Source organism: Entelurus aequoreus, linkage group LG05, assembly GCF_033978785.1.
Source record: "Entelurus aequoreus isolate RoL-2023_Sb linkage group LG05, RoL_Eaeq_v1.1, whole genome shotgun sequence".
Lineage (NCBI taxonomy): Eukaryota > Metazoa > Chordata > Actinopteri > Syngnathiformes > Syngnathidae > Entelurus > Entelurus aequoreus.
In genome coordinates, this window is record NC_084735.1 from 43,561,471 (window position 1) to 43,582,663 (window position 21,193).

Sequence of the window (21,193 nt, forward strand, 5' to 3'; positions counted from 1 at the left end):
ATTTATTTAATTAAATGTTATTATTCTTATTTTTTCAAATCTATTTTACTATTATTTTATGTTAATTATTTATTCACACGATAACTTAAAAGGGGAGATCCTAACAAAATGTATTAATACGGGATTTTTTTTTTATATAGTCCATCCATCCATCCATCCATCCATTTTCTACCGCTTATTCCCTTCAGGGTCGCGGGGGGCGCTGGAGCCTATCTCAGCTACAATCGGGCAGAAGGCGGGGTACACCCTGGACAAGTCGCCACCTCATCGCAGATAGTCCATCCAAGAATTGCAGGGGAGATAGTAATACATTTAAAAATAAGAACAGGGGAGATATAAATTAATTTAAAAATAAAAACGGGGTAGATAGTCATACATTTACAAAGAAGAAGCGGTAGTAAATGGATGAATGGATAGAATGTCCTTATACCAAACTGTGGCGAAGTTGGTAGAGTGGCTGTGCCAGCAATCGGCGTGTTGCTGGTTACTGGGGTTCAATTCCCACCTTCTACCTTCCTAGTCACGTCCGTTGTGTCCTTGGGCAAGACACTTCACCCTTTGCCTCTGATGGCTGCTGGTTAGCGCCTTGCATGGCAGCTCCCTCCATCAGTGTGTGAATGTGTGTGTGAATGGGTAAATGTGGAAATACTGTCAAAGCGCTTTGAGTACCTTGAAGGTAGAAAAGCGCTATACAAGTATAACCCATTTATCATTTAATTATTGGCCTAATGCAAGATCCAGCATGTTGCACTGTTCAGTCAGCAGGTGGCGTGCAAACTCGAAACTTGTATCATAATGACAATGCTGAAGAATAATACTTGCATGCATCCTTAGCTCACAAAATAATAATTTATTTAGACAAACAATATATTGTCATCACAAACTTGTTCATCCAGTTTAAAAGGATCTTTTAAACCTAATGAAAAAGTGAATAATACAGTGACTTTACATATACAGTATAAATAAAAGATACATAATTACATGGATGCAACATTACATCTTGTTATGGTCATCTGATCACCTAAACAATTTGGTCTTTGCTAAACGTGTACGCTCATTTGATCCGATGATGTTGTGTTAATGAGCAACATTTCGAGTCATTCCAGAAGGCCGGGGGCCTGCCAAATGTCATAAATGTAAATGCAAATGAGGGAAATGAGATAGTAAAGGATTGTAAGTATAGGGAATGACGGTCATAAAAACACTGGTCATCCCTAATAGACACCTAGGGTGTGAAATAATTAAAAGCCACTGTTGTAAACGGCAGCTTTCACAGTGGCAGCCATTATAAATAGAAATCTTTATTTAATGAAAAATACTGACTAATGCATTGCTGTGATTCATGGATAAAATTGTCGCAATTCACCAAATAGTACTTCATTAAGTAACTTAAAAAACACCTCCCTGTCATTAATATGCAGTGTAGTTCTACACCAATGAACAATATTATTAATGATTTTAAATGAATACCTTGCTGATATTGTCAATCAGTCTTTTGGAAATATTTTCTACTAGATATTGGGTTTGTTCTAGTCAATTCTAAAATACTTGCAACGTAGGTTCCTTTTTGTCTTGAATGGCACCCTTGGCGGGACCCACTTTCAACTTACACATGTAACCATATCAACTTGGTATTCAATTTTAAAATAGTATTTTAGGAATCCATCCATCCATTTTCTTCCGCTTATCCGAGGTCGGATCGCGGGGGCAGCAGCCTAAGCAGAGAAGCCCAGACTTCCCTCTCCCCAGCCACTTCGTCCAGCTCCTCCTGGGGGATCCCGAGGCGTTCTCAGGCCAGCCAGGAGACATAGTCTTCCCAACATGTCCTGGGTCTTCCCTGTGGCTTCCTGCCGGTCGGACGTGCCGTAAAGACCTCCCTAAGGAGGTGTTCGGGTGGCATCCTGACCAAATGCCCGAACCTTCTCATGTGGCTCCTCTCGATGTGGAGGAGCAGCGGCTTTACTTTGAGCTCCCCCCGGATGACAGAGCTTCTCACCCTATCTCTAAGGGAGAGCCCCGCCACCCGGCAGAGGAAACTCATTTTGGCCGCTTGTACCCGTGATCTTGTCCTTTCGGTCATAACCCAAAGCTCATGACCATAGGTGAGGATGGGAACGTAAATCGACCGGTAAATTGAGAGCTTTGCCTTCCGGCTCAGCTCCTTCTTCACCACAACAAATTGATACAGCGTCCGCATTACTGAAGACGCCGCACCGATCCGCCTGTCGATCTCACGATCCACTCTTCCCTCATTCGTGAACAAGACTCTGAGGTACTTGAACTCCTCCACTTGGGGAAAGATCTCTTCCCCAACTCGGAGATGGCACTCCACCCTTTCCCAGGCGAGAACCATATTTTAGGAATATCGTTTTAAAATTACACATGATATTAAATGAATGTATAATAACTACCAACATTATTATGTCAGTATGACACAGTAAAATTCCAACATAACAGCTGAATTTAAATCAAAATGTTATAATTGTTATCTCAAACAATGTGATGGTTGAAAATGCCGATCTGGCTATATCTGTCAGCTATTAACATTGAATAACAAAAATCCCAAAGTGTTGCTAGATGTGATAAATCCTCTTGTATGTCTTGCTCCAGTTACCTCTATTTTTTGTGACGCTGACAGCAATGCCTTGATTAAAGATACAATCCCACTCCTTCCGTGTTGTACCCCTGCTGTCTTTGAGCCTGTCTCCATCATATGGTCCTCATTTAGGACTGTGTGACATTTGCTGATATTTTTCGGCACTGGTGACCAAGATGAAGCCTTCCTCTTGTTCATCTGACGTCCTTCCTTGAAGGCTTTTCCTAAAAGTGTTTGAGGAAATTGGCCCTTGTGTTAGCAAAATGGTTAACCTTTCTTTATTTACAGGTGTGTTTCCCAATGCTTTCAAACATGCCATAGTGGAGCCAAAACTAAAAAAAACAGGGTTAGACCTGATGGATCTAAATAGTTTTAGGCCCATTTCCAAGCTCCCGTTCCTGTCTAAGATCTTTGAAAAAGTGGTCTGTGAACAGCTGACCTTTTTCCTGCATCAAAGTAACATCCATGAGGTTTTTCTGTCCAATTTCTGTAAACAACACTCTATGAAAACAGCCTTAATGAAAGTGTCTGGCGACATTATGGTGTCTGCTGATTCTGGAAAATGCACTCTTCTGGTTCTCTTGGATCTGTCGTCAGCCTTCGACATTGTTGACAATCAGGTTCAGCTGAGAAGACTGAGGGATCAAGTAGGACTATTGGGGTCAGTTCTAAAGTGATTCTCCTCATATTTATCTGGGCGTAGCTTGAGTGTTACAGCTGACCAAATGGGGTCTGAGTCGGCAGAATTTTGTGATGGTTTGTGTTATTGTAAGTTGCTTCGTCTTTTTTTAAATTTTGGTTTGTGTAATTGAAAATAGTTTGGCCTTTTGTTAATTTGGTTTGTGGAATTGTAAGTTGTTTTGGCTTTTGTTATTTTGGTTTCATTAATTGTGAATTGTTTAGTTTTTTGTTATTTTGTTTTGTGCAAATGCAAATTGTTTTGTCTTTCGTTAATTTGTTTTGTGCAATTATAAGTTCTTTTGTTTTTTGTTAATTTTGTTTGTGCAATTGTACATTGTTTAGTTTTTTTTAATTTTGGTTTGTGTCATTGTAAGTTGTTTTGTCATTTGTTATTTTGGTCCGTTTAGTTTTAAGTTGTTTACCTTTTCTTATTTAGGTTTGTGTAATTGTAAGTTGTTAAATTATTTTTTTATTAGGTTTGTGTAATTGTAAATTGTTTTGTCTTTTTTTGTTTTGGTTTGTGTAATTGAAAATTAATTTGTCTTATGTTAATTCGGTTTGTGGAATAATAAGTGGTTTTGGCTTTTGTTATTTTAGTTTGTGTAATTGTAAATTGTTTAGTTGTTTTTATTTTGGTTTGTGCAATTGTAAGTTGTTTTGTTGTTTGTTATTTTGGTCTGTGTAATTTTAAGTTTTTTTTTTGTAATTTTGGTTTGTGTAATTGTAATTGATCCTAGGAGCTATGTTGTCCGGGGGCTTTCATGTCCCCTGGTAGGGTCTCTCAAGACAAACAGGTCCTAGGTGAGGGATCAGACAAAGAGCAGCTCAAAGACTTCTATGGAAAGGAAACAACAAGGATTCAGATTTCCCTCGCCCGGACGCGGGTCACCGGGGCCCCCATCCGGAGGCAGGCCCGGAGTTGGGGCACGATGGCGAGCGCCTGGTGGCCGGGCCTGTCCCCATGGGGCCCGGCCGGGCACAGCCCGAAGAGGCAATGTGGGTCCCCCCTCCAATGGGCTCACCACTCATGGGAGGGGCCATAGAGGTCGGGTGCATTGTGAGCTGGGCGGCAGCCGAAGGCAGGGCACTTGGCGGTCCGATCCTCGGCTACATAAGCTAGCTCTTGGGACGTGGAACGTCACCTCGCTGGGGGGGAAGGAGCCTGAGCTTGTGCGCGAGGTAGAGAAGTTCCGGCTGGATATAGTCGGACTCACCTCGACGCACAGCAAGGGCTCTGGAACCAGTTCTCTCGAGAGGGGCTGGACTCTCTTCCACACTGGCGTTGCACGCAGTGAGAGGCGACGAGCTGGGGTAGCAATACTTGTTGCCCCCCGGCTCAGAGCCTGCACGTTGGAGTTCAACCCGGTGGACGAGAGGGTAGCCTCCCTCCGCCTTCGGGTGGGGGGACGGGTCCTGACTGTTGTTTGTGCTTACGCACCAAACGGCAGTTCAGAGTACCCACTCTTTTTGGATACACTCGAGGGAGTACTGGAGAGTGCTCCCCCGGGTGATTCCCTTGTCCTACTGGGTGACTTCAACGCTCATGTTGGCAACGACAGTGAAACCTGGAGAGGTGTGATTGGGAAGAATGGCCGCCCGGATCTGAACCCGAGTGGTGTTTTGTTATTGGAATTTTGTGCTCGTCACAGATTGTCCATAACGAACACCATGTTCAAGCATAAGGGTGTCCATATGTGCACTTGGCACCAGGACACCCTAGGCCGCAGTTCCATGATCGACTTTGTAGTTGTGTCATCGGATTTGCGGCCTCATGTTTTGGACACTCGGGTGAAGAGAGGGGCGGAGCTTTCTACCGATCACCACCTGGTGGTGAGTTGGCTGCGATGGTGGGAGAGGATGCCGGACAGACCTGGCAGGCCCAAACGCATTGTGAGGGTTTGCTGGGAACGTCTGGCAGAGTCTCCTGTCAGAGAGAGTTTCAATTCCCACCTCCGGAAGAACTTTGAACATGTCACGAGGGAGGTGCTGGACATTGAGTCCGAGTGGACCATGTTCCGCACCTCTATTGTCGAGGCGGCTGATTGGAGCTGTGGCCGCAAGGTAGTTGGTGCCTGTCGTGGCGGTAATTCTAGAGCCCGTTGGTGGACACCGGCGGTGAGGGATGTCGTCAAGCTGAAGAAGGAGTCCTATCGAGTTCTTTTGGCTCATGGGACTCCTGAGGCAGCGGACAGGTACCGACAGGCCAAGCGGTGTGCGGCTTCAGCGGTCGCAGAGGCAAAAACTCGGACATGGGAGGAGTTCGGCGAGGCCATGGAAAACGACTTCCGGACGGCTTCGAAGCGATTTTGGACCACCATCCGCCGCCTCAGGAAGGGGAAGCAGTGCACTGTCAACACCGTGTATGGTGCGGATGGTGTTCTGCTGACCTCGACTGCGGATGTTGTGGATCGGTGGAGGGAATACTTCGAAGACCTCCTCAATCCCACCGACACGTCTTCCTATGAGGAAGTAGTGCCTGGGGAATCTGTGGTGGGCTCTCCTATTTCTGGGGCTGAGGTTGCTGAGGTAGTTAAAAAGCTCCTCGGTGGCAAGGCCCCGGGGGTGGATGAGATCCGCCCGGAGTTCCTTAAGGCTCTGGATGCTGTGGGGCTGTCTTGGTTGACAAGACTCTGCAGCATCGCGTGGACATCGGGGGCGGTACCTCTGGATTGGCAGACCGGGGTGGTGGTTCCTCTCTTTAAGAAGGGGAACCGGAGGATGTGTTCCAACTATCGTGGGATCACACTCCTCAGCCTTCCCGGTAAGGTCTATTCGGGTGTACTGGAGAGGAGGCTACGCCGGATAGTCGAACCTCGGATTCAGGAGGAACAGTGTGGTTTTCGTTCTGGTCGTGGAACTGTGGACCAGCTCTATACTCTCGGCAGGGTCCTTGAGGGTGCATGGGAGTTTGCCCAACCAGTCTACATGTGCTTTGTGGACTTGGAGAAGGCATTCGACCGTGTCCCTCGGGAGGTCCTGTGGGGAGTGCTCAGAGAGTATGGGGTATCGGACTGTCTGATTGTGGCTGTCCGCTCCCTGTACGATCAGTGTCAGAACTTGGTCCGCATTTCCGGCAGTAAGTCGGACACGTTTCCAGTGAGGGTTGGACTCCGCCAAGGCTGCCCTTTGTCACCGATTCTGTTCATAACTTTTATGGACAGAATTTCTAGGCGCAGTCAAGGCTTTGAGGGGATCCGGTTTGGTGGCTGCAGGATTAGGTCTCTGCTTTTTGCAGATGATGTGGTCCTGATGGCTTCATCTGGCCAGGATCTTCAGCTCTCACTGGATCGGTTCGCAGCCGAGTGTGAAGCGACTGGGATAAGAATCAGCACCTCCAAGTCCGAGTCCATGGTTCTCGCCCGGAAAAGGGTGGAGTGCCATCTCCGGGTTGGGGAGGAGACCCTGCCCCAAGTGGAGGAGTTCAAGTACCTAGGAGTCTTGTTCACGAGTGAGGGAAAAGTGGATTGTGAGATCGACAGGCGAATCGGTGCGGCGTCTTCAGTAATGCGGACGCTGTATAGGTCCGTTGTGGTGAAGAAGGAGCTGAGCCGGAAGGCAAAGCTCTCAATTTACCGGTCGATCTACGTTCCCATCCTCACCTATGGTCATGAGCTTTGGGTCATGACCGAAAGGACAAGATCACGGGTACAGGCGGCTGAAATGAGTTTCCTCCGCCGGGTGGCGGGGCTCTCCCTTAGAGATAGGGTGAGAAGCTCTGCCATCCGGGGGGAGCTCAAAGTAAAGCCGCTGCTCCTCCACATCGAGAGGAGCCAGATGAGGTGGTTCGGGCATCTGGTCAGGATGCCACCCGAACGCCTCCCTCGGGAGGTGTTTAGGGCACGTCCAGGAGGCCACGGGGAAGACCCAGGACACGTTGGGAAGACTATGTCTCCCGGCTGGCCTGGGAACGCCTCGGGATCCCCCGGGAGGAGCTGGACGAAGTGGCTGGGGAGAGGAAAATCTGGGCTTCCCTGCTTAGGCTGCTTCCCCCGCGACCCGACCTCGGATAAGCGGAAGAAGATGGATGGATGGATAATTGTAATTTGTTTTGTCTTTTGTTAATTTGGTTTGTGTAATTATAAGATATTTTGAATTTTGTTATTTTTGTTTGTATAATTGTAAGTGTTTTTTCTATTTTTGGTTTGTGTAGTTGTAAATTGTTTTGCTTTTTGTTATTTTGGTTTGTGTGCTGTAATTGTACAACCCCTGGAAAATATGATGGAATCACCAGACCTGGAGGATGTTCATCCACTTGTTTCATTTTGTGGAAACAACTTTTGCATCATATTCCAATACAATAGACAAGGAATTGTAATATTGGCGATATATTTAAGGTTTATTGTGTTTATTGAATAATTTGACACGAGTTGGAACATTCAAGTGAAAAAGAATGAGAAAATAATGACTCATTGGACACGGACAAAATGATGATTTGACTTATAGCTGACAACAGACATGACACAAAACTATAATAATTTCAAATGGCAACTTCCTATCTTTAAGAAAAAAGAAGGAATTCAATTAAATTAAAAAAAAATTGTGGTAGTAACAGTTTCATTTTCAGATCAAACAGAGTGAAAATATTTATGGATTAATTCAATTCTGAGAGGGAAATGTGGAATCCGCTTGTAAAGTTTTATTTCTAAAGCCAAAACCTGCATCAGATTAAACCATCATTATGCAGTTGGAAATACATTTTCACACCTGAGAGAGCTGTTGCACCAGGTGGATTGAAATGAATCATGGCTCTAACAAAGAAATGTCAATTGAATTATTATTATAAGAGAACTATCAAACGTCTTCAAAAAGGTAAATCATCACGCAACATTGCAAAATATGTTGATTGTTCATAGTCAGTTGTGTCTAAAATCTGGACCAAGTACAAACAACATGGGAAGGTTATTAATGGCAAACAAAACGAGTAGACCAAGGAAAACAACAAAGCGTCAAGACCAAAAACTTAAAGCAATATGTCTTGAAAACAGAAAATGTACAGCAAAATAAATGAAAAACAAATAGTCAGAAACTAGAGTCACCGTCTGTGACTGAACTGTAAGAAACCGCCTGAAGGAAATGGTTTGGGAATACAGGAAAGTTAAACAAAAGCTATCATTAAGACCTAAACAGAAAAAAACAAGGTTCCACTGCGCTAAGAAAAAGCAATCGTGGACTATGGATGACTGGATGAAAGTCATATTCAGTGATCCATCTATCCATCCATTTTCTACCGCTTGTCCCTTTCAGGGTCGCGGGGGGTGCTGGAGCCTATCTCAGCTGAATTTGGTGATGAATCACAAATCTGCATTGGGCAAGGTGATGATGCTGGAACTTTTGTTTAGTGCTTTTCCAATGAGATTTATGAAGACGACTGCCTGAAGAAAACATGCACATTTCCACAGTCATTGATGATATGGGGCTGCATGTTACTGGGGAGATGACTGTTGTTACATCTTCAATAAATGCACAGGTTTACATTTTGGATACTTTTCTTATTCCATCAATTGAAAGGATGTTTGGAGAGGATTAGTCAATATTGGCTACCACAAAGTCTGCATGATTTGCATTGTTGGTGGTGATGAAAGGATCTGTGGTTCCTACCTCTACGTCACGCGATCACGTGACTGGCTAGCTCATTATTTCTCAAAATGTGAGATTGATACTATTTTGATCATATCTATTTACTTGCACACTTGGTAAGTCTTTTAAGTGTTATAAATCAGACATATATAATGACAACTTCAATATAGAGGCAACTTGTTTTTACACTCTACTGGTACTTTAAGTTCAATGCATGCAAGCTGTTGTATATTGTTGTAAATTGTTTTGTCCTTTGTTATTTTGTGATGTAATTGCAAGTTGTTATAAACGCACACATACACACACACGTACACGTACACAACGCACGCCCACACGCGCACCTAACGCACGTGCAAACGCACGCAGGGCAAATTGTTGTAAGTTTTTGACCACAAACGTAATCACTGCTCGGTGACATTCGTCGTTCTGGCCGAGTGGTACTCTTCCCTGCCGCGGTGAAAGCTCACGGCCGACTTTAACTGGAGCCATTAATGCCCGCCTCCAAACTGGTCAGAATATGTCTTGTCATGCTCATCTGAAAGAGAAGACATTCATTTCAATTCAACAGATAACAGCGCTAACATTATAGACGGTACTAATACCTGTTGTATTTACGTCAGATGACCGCTGCTGCCGGGAATAAGATCGGCATAGTTCATAAATGTGACATTCATTGCATCAAGTATGTTCAGATGTATCAGCGTATTGCTTGTATGTCCTCCTTTTGATGAACTAATAGCCTTGGAATTATTAAAAGTAGTGCTGTTGCAATGTTTTTTTAGTAAAATGTTGGCAAACTTCGGTGCTGTAGTGGTTACTTTAAGGACATAATTCACCACATCTGTTTACTTGACTTTGTCATCATTATTCACTGTCATTGTTCGATTGCGCACATAACAATGTTGTTCTTGTTTAGCATTCATATATGCAGTTAAGACTGAGCAATTCAGAGCGGGCCCCTTTAAGTGACTGCCAGGAGATTTTCCCAAAGGTGGGGTTTGTTGTGACCACCATTTTGAGTCGTGTGATGTAAACAGTCATTCATTCTCGTCTTTGATGTATAAACGACGCACACGTTTTTGTGCGTCAAAAGATTCTTCAAGTTGTCTTGCTTTCGCATTACAAGCGCAACAGTGCACTTTTTCCGCCCGGTGGCGCCATGTCACTGACGTTACTACGCACATTGCATAATGACATCACCCCCACCTAGAAGAACCGTTAAGAGAACCGCTCGACAAAATGGCAAATGATTTCAAGGAATTGATACACTGGGAATCGGTTCTAACCGGTTTTCGATTCCCATCCCTACTTATAATGTATGCAAATTTTCAAGCAGAATGTCAAATGTCAAATGTCAGAATGTCAGAGCCTAGTGACCAACTGCATCTCTGTCTGGACTGGAGCCTGCAGTGCCTCAGACTGGAAGTCTCTGCAAAGAGTGGTGAGGATGGCGGAAAAGATCATCAGGACTACTGTTTTTTCTATCCGGGAGATTGCAAAAAGCCGCTGCCTGACCAGGGCTCAGTAAATCTGCAGAGACTCCTCCCACCCCCACCAAGGACTGTTTTCACTGCTGGACTCAAGAAAGAGGTTCCGCAGCCTCCGTAGCAGAACCTCCAGGTTCTGTAACAGCTTCTTCCCTCAGGCCATAAGACTCTTGAACGCATCATAATAATCTTCTCAATTCCCCCCAAGAATTGATTAACTTGCTGGAATATAAAGACAATAAACATCCATAAACGTGGATGTATTTGCAAATTGGGGGTTAAATCACCAAAATTATTCCCGGGCGCTGCCACCGCTGCTGCTCACTGGTCCCCTCACCTCCCAGGGGGTGATCAAGAGAATAATTTCGCCACACCTAGTGTGTGTGTGACAATCATTGGTACTTTAACTTTAACTTAAAAGTGCAATATATTTATCTGTACAGTAATCTATGTAGTTATATCTGCACCTCATTGCTCTTTTATCCTGCACTACCATGAGCTAATGCAACGAAATTTTGTTCTTATCTTCACTGTAAAGCATACTTGCCAACCCTTGAATCCCGGTATTCAGCGCCTCTCCCGATAACCTCCCGGCAGAAATGTTCTCCCGACAAACTCCCGGTATTCAGCCGGAGCTGGAGGCCACGCCCCCTCCAGCTCAATGCGGACCTGAGTGGGGACAGCCTGTTCTCACGTCCGCTTTCCCACAATATAAACAGCTTGCCTGCCCAATGACGTCATAACATCTACGGCTTTTAGAGAGTAGAGTGCACAACTGCGCACACAACAAAGAGAAGAAGCAGAAGAACGAGGAAGCTACAGACATGGCGACGCCGTCGACGAGCAAGATGAAGAAATACGCTTGCAAGTTCCAAAACGAATGGAAACAAGAATTTCAGTTCATCCAGGACAGTTCGAAGGGGAAGGGGTATGTAATTATGGTTGCCTGTACTGTACATTTTGTAAAACAGACTTCTCCATTGAACACGGTGGCCGAGTCATGAACGGAGGAGAAGTTAAACAGGACAATACTGCCATCTACTGGATAGCCCCCGGAACACTGAAATTCAAGTATTTATTTTATTTATATGTATAATAAAATAAATATATATACATATATAATATATATAGCTAGAATTCACTGAAAGTCAAGTATTCATATATATATATATATATATATATATATATATATATATATATATATATATATATATATATATATATATATATATATATATATATATATATATATATATACCACGCCCTTAACCATGCCCCCGCCCCGCCCCACCCCAACCGCGCCCCCCCACCCCTCGCCCCCGCCCCGCCCCACCCCAACCGCGCCCCCCCACCCCTCACCCCCCACCTCCCGGTATCGGAGGTCTCAAGGTTGGCAAGTATGCTGTAAAGTTCAAATTTGAATGACATTAAAAAGGAAGTCTAAGTCAAATGTCAATCAGACAACATTGTGTTAGAAGTATCCATAATTAACAATGAGTTAGAGACAGCCCTGTACGCACATGTTCTAATTGACACGCATATCGGGGGTTAATTTCACCTGCATTGGAAAAGTCATCTGATATAATTGAAATTGAGTCCAAATGTAAAGATGAGCGTGAATTAGTCATGTGCTCAAGGACACATAAATCAGTGAGTGCGGTAAAGAGACAACGCAAAGGGCATCTGGAAAGCATTGCAACTATCAGATGGAAGAGAAATACGAAGACAAATGACAGCTGCACTGTAGGACAAATGAGCCCTGCAGCAGTGGCAGTTGGGAGTGAAGCAGCGATCAGAGAGGTTGTCGGGTTGGGCCTGAGGGGCACAATGACTGATTGGTCTGGCTTGTATTGATCAGTTATCAGCTCTATCTGCGAGGTTCAGAGTCAAGCTTGTTTTTAAGCAGGCACTCAATCAAAAGTGGCGTTGACAATACAAATAATCCCCCGGCGCCGTGACATGCTGATGGATAAATGTTGTGTTGTTTTGGAGATGTTTAGTGGAAAATACTTCACTGCAAGACTTGTTTCCACGCTGGAAGCTGTAGTTTGTTTGCAGAGTCTGACTTCCTTACAAAAGTTACAAATGCCTAATGACATTTCAGTTACAAGTTAGTTGGCGTGACCCCAGAACGTTGGGACAGGAGACAGCTAGCAGGCAAAAAGGAGGTTTAATGTGCAAACAGACCAAAAGGCACACCATGAATATTAGTCACAAAAGACAATGACCAGTGTCCATTTACAGATACAGATAAACCTTCCTGATTAGTGACCTGAGGTAGGCGAGTCACCTGATCACTAATTAAGAGCAGGTGTGGAGAACAGCGTTTAGAAACAGTAGTGAAATCAAGCTCTTTTAGCTTGATTAAAGACTCTTACTGGCGAAAACCGCAATGAGCGAGGGTACAGCCACATTGACGCCGTGTTCGCACTTTGCTACAAGTTTTTTCTTGAATGGAATATTGTTTCTCACCTTCTTCATCAAAGTGCAACTTACTCACAACTTTCTTTGGCCTCAATGGCTTATTTTGCAGCTCTACTCAATAAAAAATCACAGAGACTGATTCACCAAAAAATGGGATTCTTTGTTTGGGCACCGGATTCTGCAGAATGATATCGGGCTAGTTTGTTCCACACGATGTTTGGCTGTACCACAACCAAGACGCTACACAAAAACGGGGTCAAAATGTTGGTGCAAATTTTCATTGCAAACCGAGTTATATGAAAAGTGGCACATACAAAAACACACGACTTGACCTTTTTTCCGAACCTGTACCACTACTACGACTTCTACTCAGATTAATGAATGCAGATGAACAACATTGCTTTTTAATGTGCGATCGGGGCTAGCAGATGTTTTAATGAAAAATAACACTTTATAAAATAAATATTATATTTGTCCATTAAACTGTGTTATGAATGTATTTTCTATATGAGTACTATCATTTTATTAAACATTTTCCAAGTAAAATTCTCTAAATTTGCACATTTACGGATCATATACGTGCATGAAGCTGGTAAGCGACGTTTCTGTCTGCTTAGTGCGAATGCAAACTTATCAATGTTTGGGCAGTGCACCATGTCCTGAGTGTACTGAATGAATACACCAGAGAAAACCGGGCCAACTACTCGTTTTCTCATTTAAGAGCGTAAGAGAGTATTGCTTCTATCCTTCTTGCAGAGGATAGGTGCATGTACTTCACATACAAATAGAAGGTAAGACCACAAATGTTTTTTTAATTTAATAAAAGTAAATAAACGTGTATATAATAACATTTTTATAAAAGTTAAATATTATCTTCTCTTTTTTGTTATCCTCTTACGTATTTAGCACAGGGTTATTCAACTGAAGGCCCGGTGGCTAAATCTGGCCCGGGAATGACACAAGTTCAGTTAAAACACTTGGTAGAAACTAGACAAACATTTTTGCAGCAAATTCTTAAAAAGACTAGAGTGCTCCTGTTGTATAGATGAATTTGGACCACTGTGAAAACACTGTAAAAACACATTGGCAGATCCTTGCATTGACATTTTAACAGTGGTGTGCTGTCAGGGACAGCGAGGCCTTCTCTGCTGGCCTAACATAACCAGAAATCATGATCATAATAAAGATAAAAGTAATTTTTAATTTACTCTCCCTAAATATCTAAAAGTATTCATATTCTCTTCATGTCATATTATGTTCCTTCCAGCGCTGTTGTTTTTAGGTTATAGAGTTTTTATCCAATCAGAATTCAGCTAGCTTATGTTGCCATGCTGTACCAAATCTGCCGGAGGCGTTCAGAATAAACAATGCGGGCGTCCGTGCACTTTAAGTGAACGGACACAAACATTTGACAGACAGTTGCGATAGCAATTCATATCACGAGTTGTTGTCAGTAAGGCCTTCTAGATGGCCTAATGCAGAGATATATATATAGTGATGTTATGAGCTAGGTAGCATAATAACTCCATTACCCAGCATGCCACAGTAGTAATGAGCTTGCACAGTAGCCCCGTTTAGGTTGTTGAATGTAAACATGCCGGCAGCTTGATGTTATTGATGAGCACGCTGTGGAGTAAACTTTATGAACTCAGCCAACACGCCTCGTCTGCATCTTTTATGATTAAATAAAATAACACATATATTTGCAAAGCCAGTTTCAAGAAAGATATTTAAAGAGAAACTACATCTTGTGAGACCATGTCGGCCAACCCCGGAAGCTAGCTCAGCTGTCCTGGTGGTGAAATGTCAGTTCAGATATTTTATTTATAATTTTTTTCACGTTTAATAGATTTTTTGCAATTTTAGTCTTAATAATAAGATATGTTTTAATTACTGATGCGGGTTTATTGATTTTTCAATTCGCCAGAAAATAACCCGTTTTGTTCAATGCCCAGTAGTGCGTAAATGTGTTTCTGTATAGTATTTCTCCAGCAATGGTCATGTGGTGACATCAATTATGGTATTTTGAAAGGTTATCATTGAAGTCGGACACAACTGAAGGCCTAGGTGGGATATGCACGGCCCGCCACTGCATTTTAACCTTGCTAGCAAAGAAGGGTCCAAACTTGTGATTTACATCACTGAGGCTTCCCTCAAGGCACACCTTTAAGTCCTCTCCTTTTTTGGCAGTTAAAATTTATTTTTGTAGTGCGATTTACGTAACTAAGGAGTTGCTGTAGCGTGTTTACTTCAGATGCAGTCACTTGTCATTTGTTCAACTACTTTAGTTATACGAGTGGCATTCCTCAAGGTGCCTGTCAGGGACTCGCATGTCTGCGGTAGTTGTGACCCCAAGATCCAGGAGACAGGAGGACGACGGACAGGTAAGAGTCTTTTATTATACTCGAACATAGGAGGAGCAGCACACAGCATGTAGCTAAAAGTCCGTAACATAATCACAATCCTTGAGCCCTGACTGGAGGTTGAGGGAGGCATAAATAACAGCCTGATTGGCAACTGCAACCAGGTGTGCCTGGCTGCCAGTCATGGACAGGTGAGTGAACAAGCGCTCAGGGAGACATGCTGCAAAAATAACTAAAATAAGAGCGCTGACAGGAAATAAACAGAAACTTATGAAACATAACCAGACATGAAGTGACAGATCGTCACCGTTCCATTTTAGGTCCTCTCTTTTTCATCCTTTGGGCTATGTAACTGGTGGCCCCTGAGTTCAGTTAAACAACTTTTGAGATCACATTTTTTCAGAAGGTCTTTAAAGGCAGCAGGGCTCTCCTGTAACTCTGACAAAATAAATAGACAAAAATCAAATGTCTACTGTTGAGGACTGTTGAGGACTGTTGAGGATGCTGGTTCTCTAGAATATACAACATAAGACCTAACCTGACTCTTGCCAGATCCTTGTAGTTCGCCGAGCTCCACACAAGGATCTGGGCTCGAAGGCATTGCAAACTCCTTCCAGATAGCAAAAAATAATGAACCAATCAGGATCGCTGGGCAGGATTTCTTAGATGTGACGTAGCGTCGAAGCGACTGTTTGATTCAAACAACAATGGCGGCACGCAGCCCTCGCTGCGTCATGTGTTGACATTGATTCTGCTATTGCAACTGTTTTGGCGAATCTATTGAATATTAATTCTTTAAAAGATGAACAGCGAACGGTTTTGAAGGCATCTATTGGTGGCAAGGATGTTTTGGCTCTTCTTTTGACCGGGTTTGGATTTCCCAGCGTCACTCTCATTAGCGTCACGGGTTGATTTGGATGTGAATAGTTGAAGTAGCACGTCATTCAAGATAACGGACAAGTTGTTTATCCAATCACATAAAATGGTTTTTTTTACAAGGCCCTGCCTTCTGAAATACATCTCCTACTGAGAAGTCCCAGATCCTTGTGTGGAGCTCAGCGAACTACAAGGATCTGGCGAGAGTCAGGTTATATAAGACCCCCCCCCCCCCCCCGGTCCTTAGCTTTCTGGAAATGTGGCCGCCAAAACAGTTTAGTTGAATATCCCTGCTGTAGCATATGAAATTAAATAAAAAAACTTAAACCTTACCACATGTTGCTTTTTCACCATTTTAAACCTTTTGTAATGTATGTGCATATACAATATTTGTATGTCTGTGATCATTGAAAACCAAAATCACACTCATGGTACGAGCCTGCAACGTCTAATTCGCAATGAATGAATAGTGAAACTTAACAGGACCAGAAGCCAATCCATCGGGCTTTGATGGGATTGACTAATTGATTGGTGTGTGTCAATGAAGGGCAAAGACAAAAGGATAAGTGTAAGAGCAGGCTTGGGGAGGAGTGTCGCATATATGGGTGGATGAAGCATGGCCCCCCGATGGGGGAGGGAGGGTATTGAATCAGACAGAGACAAATGGAGTGAGAGACAGAAAGACTGAAATTCAGACGTAGCCCTGCTGACCTCAACTTTTTCTTTTTTTTTTAGAACTAATCAATACAGGCAATTGCAAATGTCTCTCTCTTTCTCTCTCTCTGTGTGTGTGTGCGTGTGTGTGTCCCTCCCAATAGAGATCAGAAACTGTGACATTACCTCAGCGCAGCCCTTCCTGGCCTCCCAACCTTTTGCACATGCTTCTATTTAATTTTGCAGCCCGTAATCTTGTAAAAGACGGTGAAGTCCGATGCACTTAGGCCATCCTCGTCACTGAACTCCAGGAGGAAAGTGGGAGATAAAACATTGCTGTCGCACAAGGTGACATTTTTGCTCTAACACGACACAAGAGACAACAATTGACATTTTTTTCCTCACAACTAAATGACCGAATGATTTGTTTTTGCTTTTGTCCTTGCTCGTGTTTCATGCCTGAATGCACGGCAGTAAGTGACAATAAACGCAGTACAGTACGAACAATGGCGCGCAGAGCATGAAGCAGGAAAGCATAATGTGCTCCATGCAGACGGATGAAGTGCTTCATGGGGCTGAAGGTACACTCCCCATCCCCGCTCTCAGATGTTATTGCTTCTTTGGATTGCATGTAATCACCGTTAAAGTCTCAAGAGGCACCAATTTATGAGACAGCAAATCTACACATTAAATCAACGCCAAGCTCCTCCTTGAGAATATCAAAACCTTTCTATGACAATGTCGTGATGGACCAAGACGTATTGGAAACCTTGAGCAGAATGGTTGACATCCCGTATGTAATTGATTGCTAAAAAAATAAACATAAAATATATGCTGCAGAAAAATCTCAAGGACAGCGGGTGGAAAGAGTTATTTGTCATTCAGACTTTGAGGGTGGCGTAAAAATTATATAGGAGCAACGGCATCTTGGCCATTTAGGCTGAGGATTGTTATGTCACCTATGAATATGTAATACACAAAACATAACAATAATAGCATACACAATGCATCCGGAAAGTATTCACAGCGCTCCATATTTCCCACATTTTGTTATGTTACAGCGAGGGATGGGAATTGATAAGATTTTTACGATTCCGGTTCCACTTTCGGTTCTGCTTATTGATTCGGTTCCTTAACGGTTCTCTTATCAATTCTTAGTTGGAGAAAAAATGGTGGATTGGCATCAATTTTGTTTATTTTAGAGGTAACATGACCTTACAAAGCCTAGTGAGGTCTCACGAGGCACATACGTAGCATAGAAGAAAAAAAATACTTTTTTGTAAATTAATATATTAAATTAATATCCTTCTGTAGAATTTAAACATGTGCAAATTACACAAGAATGAAACATTTAGTAACATGCAATATTAACAAAGTGAGATATGTCGAGCCTTTATTGGTTTAGATTTTTGATAATTATGGCTTACAGTTTATTAAAAATGTAAGGTTTCAAAAACTGTAAAAAATCATAACCAAAAAAGGCTTGACAAACCTTACTTTCCATGTAGTAGGTTAATATCATAGATTAGTTTCACATTTGATGTTAATTGCTGACATGAATTTTAACCATATTTTAAATTTTCGAGTTTCACTTGTAAAATATATAATGACTAAGACAAAATCTGGTTGCAGGAAAACATGCAACTTTTCTGTGACTACAATCGAACATTCACCTACCGAAAATGCAAACTTTTGACCACAAACTTGGTCGCTGCTCGGTGACATTGGTCAAGCGCGGTGCTTCGCAAATATTTTGTGTTAAGAAAAGATTTTGGGCCCCCCTCTATTCTCCACTGTGACTATAAATAGTAACATTTCTCTATAAAATTGTTATAACAACATCTCTGCATAACATTGTAAGCTTATTAACAATAAAGAAAACAACACACCGGTCTTTCCTCATCTCCCACCATTGTTAAGTTGAAACCAAGTGCTACATACGCTTCATCATATTCTGGTACGGCATAAAAAGCATGTTCCTCGAGGTCACACCTCCTGGCATCGCACCGCGCACCCTCAGTGGGGTCCTCCCCACTATTTGAGAAGGACTGGTCAAGCGGCAGATGTGAACTGAGCTGCCCGCTTCGGAGCCAATGACGTCATCCCCACTCGGAAGAATCGATAAGAGAATTGTGTGAGGCAAGCGATTCCAAGGAATTGATACACAGGGAACCAGTTCTGAACAAGAACCACATTTTTATAGTTACAGCCTTATTCCAAAATAGAATAAACACATTTTGGTCCCCCAAATTCAACAGACAATACCCTATAATAACAATATGAAACGCTTATTTTTATTTTTGAAATCACAAATTTATTTAAGAAAATAAATAAATAAAAAATCAGTAGCAATGTACAGAGACATGCTGGATGAAAACCAACGCTTCCCATCCAACCTGATGAAGCTTGAGAGGTGCTGCAAAGAAGAATGGGCGAAACTGCCCAAAGATAGGTGTGCCAAGCTTGTGGCATCGTATTCAAAAAGACTTGAGGCTGTAATTGCTGCCAAAGGTACATCAACAAAGTATTGAGAAAAGGCTGTGAATATTTATGTACATGTGATTTTCTTTTAGTTTTGTCTTTTTAATAAACTCGCCAAATTAAAAACAAAAACAAAAATACATATTTTTGTTGTTTCTCATAGGTACTTAACACATAAGTACCTCAATCGAAAAAATATATAATATAATAACTCTCAAATAATAATACATTTTTAATTTAAAATATATTTAAATGATATGCTTTAGAAAAAAAATCCTCATAATATGAACTAATTTTGTAAAACTAAATTTTTTAAAAGTATTGTTTCTCGTATTATAACTGTATTCTCTTATTATTTACACTTCATTCTTGTAAAATGATTGCACTTTTTTTTTTTTTTAAATGGGCCCTAAACAAACAGCCACAGATCGCAGATGGCCCACTTTGACGCCACTGCTTTAAAACGTACAAATGGAGAGGATATCACGAGGGTAAGTTATGATTATTTTAAAAGATTTGATAGCAAATTGTGATTATTAAGGCAATCATTGTTGTCTTTGAATGACAGGATGTTGTACGGACAATTTGTCCTTTTCTTTGGAGCACGTCAGCCATGTTGGTGGAATGTGTTGCAGCAAACATTTGTTTTGGAGCTTTTAATGCTCCCTTGAGAACCGCCACATTTTGTACATCACAGGAAAAAAATTTTTTAGACACCCCATATCATCCATTTTGAAACTAAGGGGAAAAAAGCTCACTTCAGCACATTGTTAATGAGGCTATCGTTCACACTGCATTTTTTTTTCAAACAACTTCTCTATGCTGCGCTGCTGCTATTTTATGACAGTCATTCTGCATGAATGGTGGCATTTATATGAACCAAATCATTTTGTTTACAGCACATAATGTATGTAATGAGGCAGATGCTGGAGAAAATAGGAATATACCTGTGCAGGGAATGAGGTGGCGGAAAGATTATGGAAGTCACAATGAAAGGAACAGCTGGGCTATAGCCTATAAGAAACAAAACGATATCAACCTGGAAACATCATAAAGGATGCAATATATTTTGCCATAAAATTACAGAATGTTTTTTTTACAAAACAAAACTGCTTCTGTAAATATAATTTGGGAGCCTTTAGGTGTCTAATTGCCAAAAAGAATAACAGACCGCAGCTTTGCAATAATTCAAAAGTATTTTAGTATGGGCTTCCATCTTGCAATATATATATATATATATATATATATATATATATATATTATCCCACAGCTTGTATTGATTCACACAGAAGTGACACATTGTTATAAAATATTTCACGTTTCCTCAATGTGACACGTGTCCAACAAATGGGTCAAAGACATAATTCACGAATACACATTCTTGTTATTGCGACAAAATACATCTTATAGTGAAGTGAAGTAAATTATATTTATATAGTGCTTTTTTCTAGAGACCAGTGTTAATTTTGGCAGCAGTTTTTCATTTAGTTTTAGTCATATAGTCTTTTGACGAAAATATATTTTAGTTTTAGTCATATTTTAGTCATCTAAATTGATTTAGTTTTAATTTAAATTTCAGTCGACTAAGATTACAGTAAATTTTGTCGATCAAAATGTAAAGTATAAAGGATAACATATCTTTGAAGTTGTCTTGATACCAATCAATCAATCAATCAATCAATCAATCAATCAATCAATCAATCAATCAATCAATCAATCAATCAATGTTTATTTATATAGCCCTAAATCACAAGTGTCTCAAAGGGCTGCAAAAGCCACAACGACATCCTCGGTACAGAGCCCACATAAGGGCAAGGAAAAAGTCACCCCCAGTGGGACGTCGGTCTCCCCTCTGGATGTCTGACATAATATTGTGAAAGTCCAGTCCATAGTGGATCTAACATAATAGTGAAAGTCCAGTCCATAGTGGGGCCAGCAGGAAACCAACCCGAGCGGAGACGGGTCAGCAGTGCAGAGATGTCCCCAACCGATGCACAGGCGAGCGGTCCACCCCGGGTCCTGACTCTGGACAGCCAGCACTTCATCCATGGCCA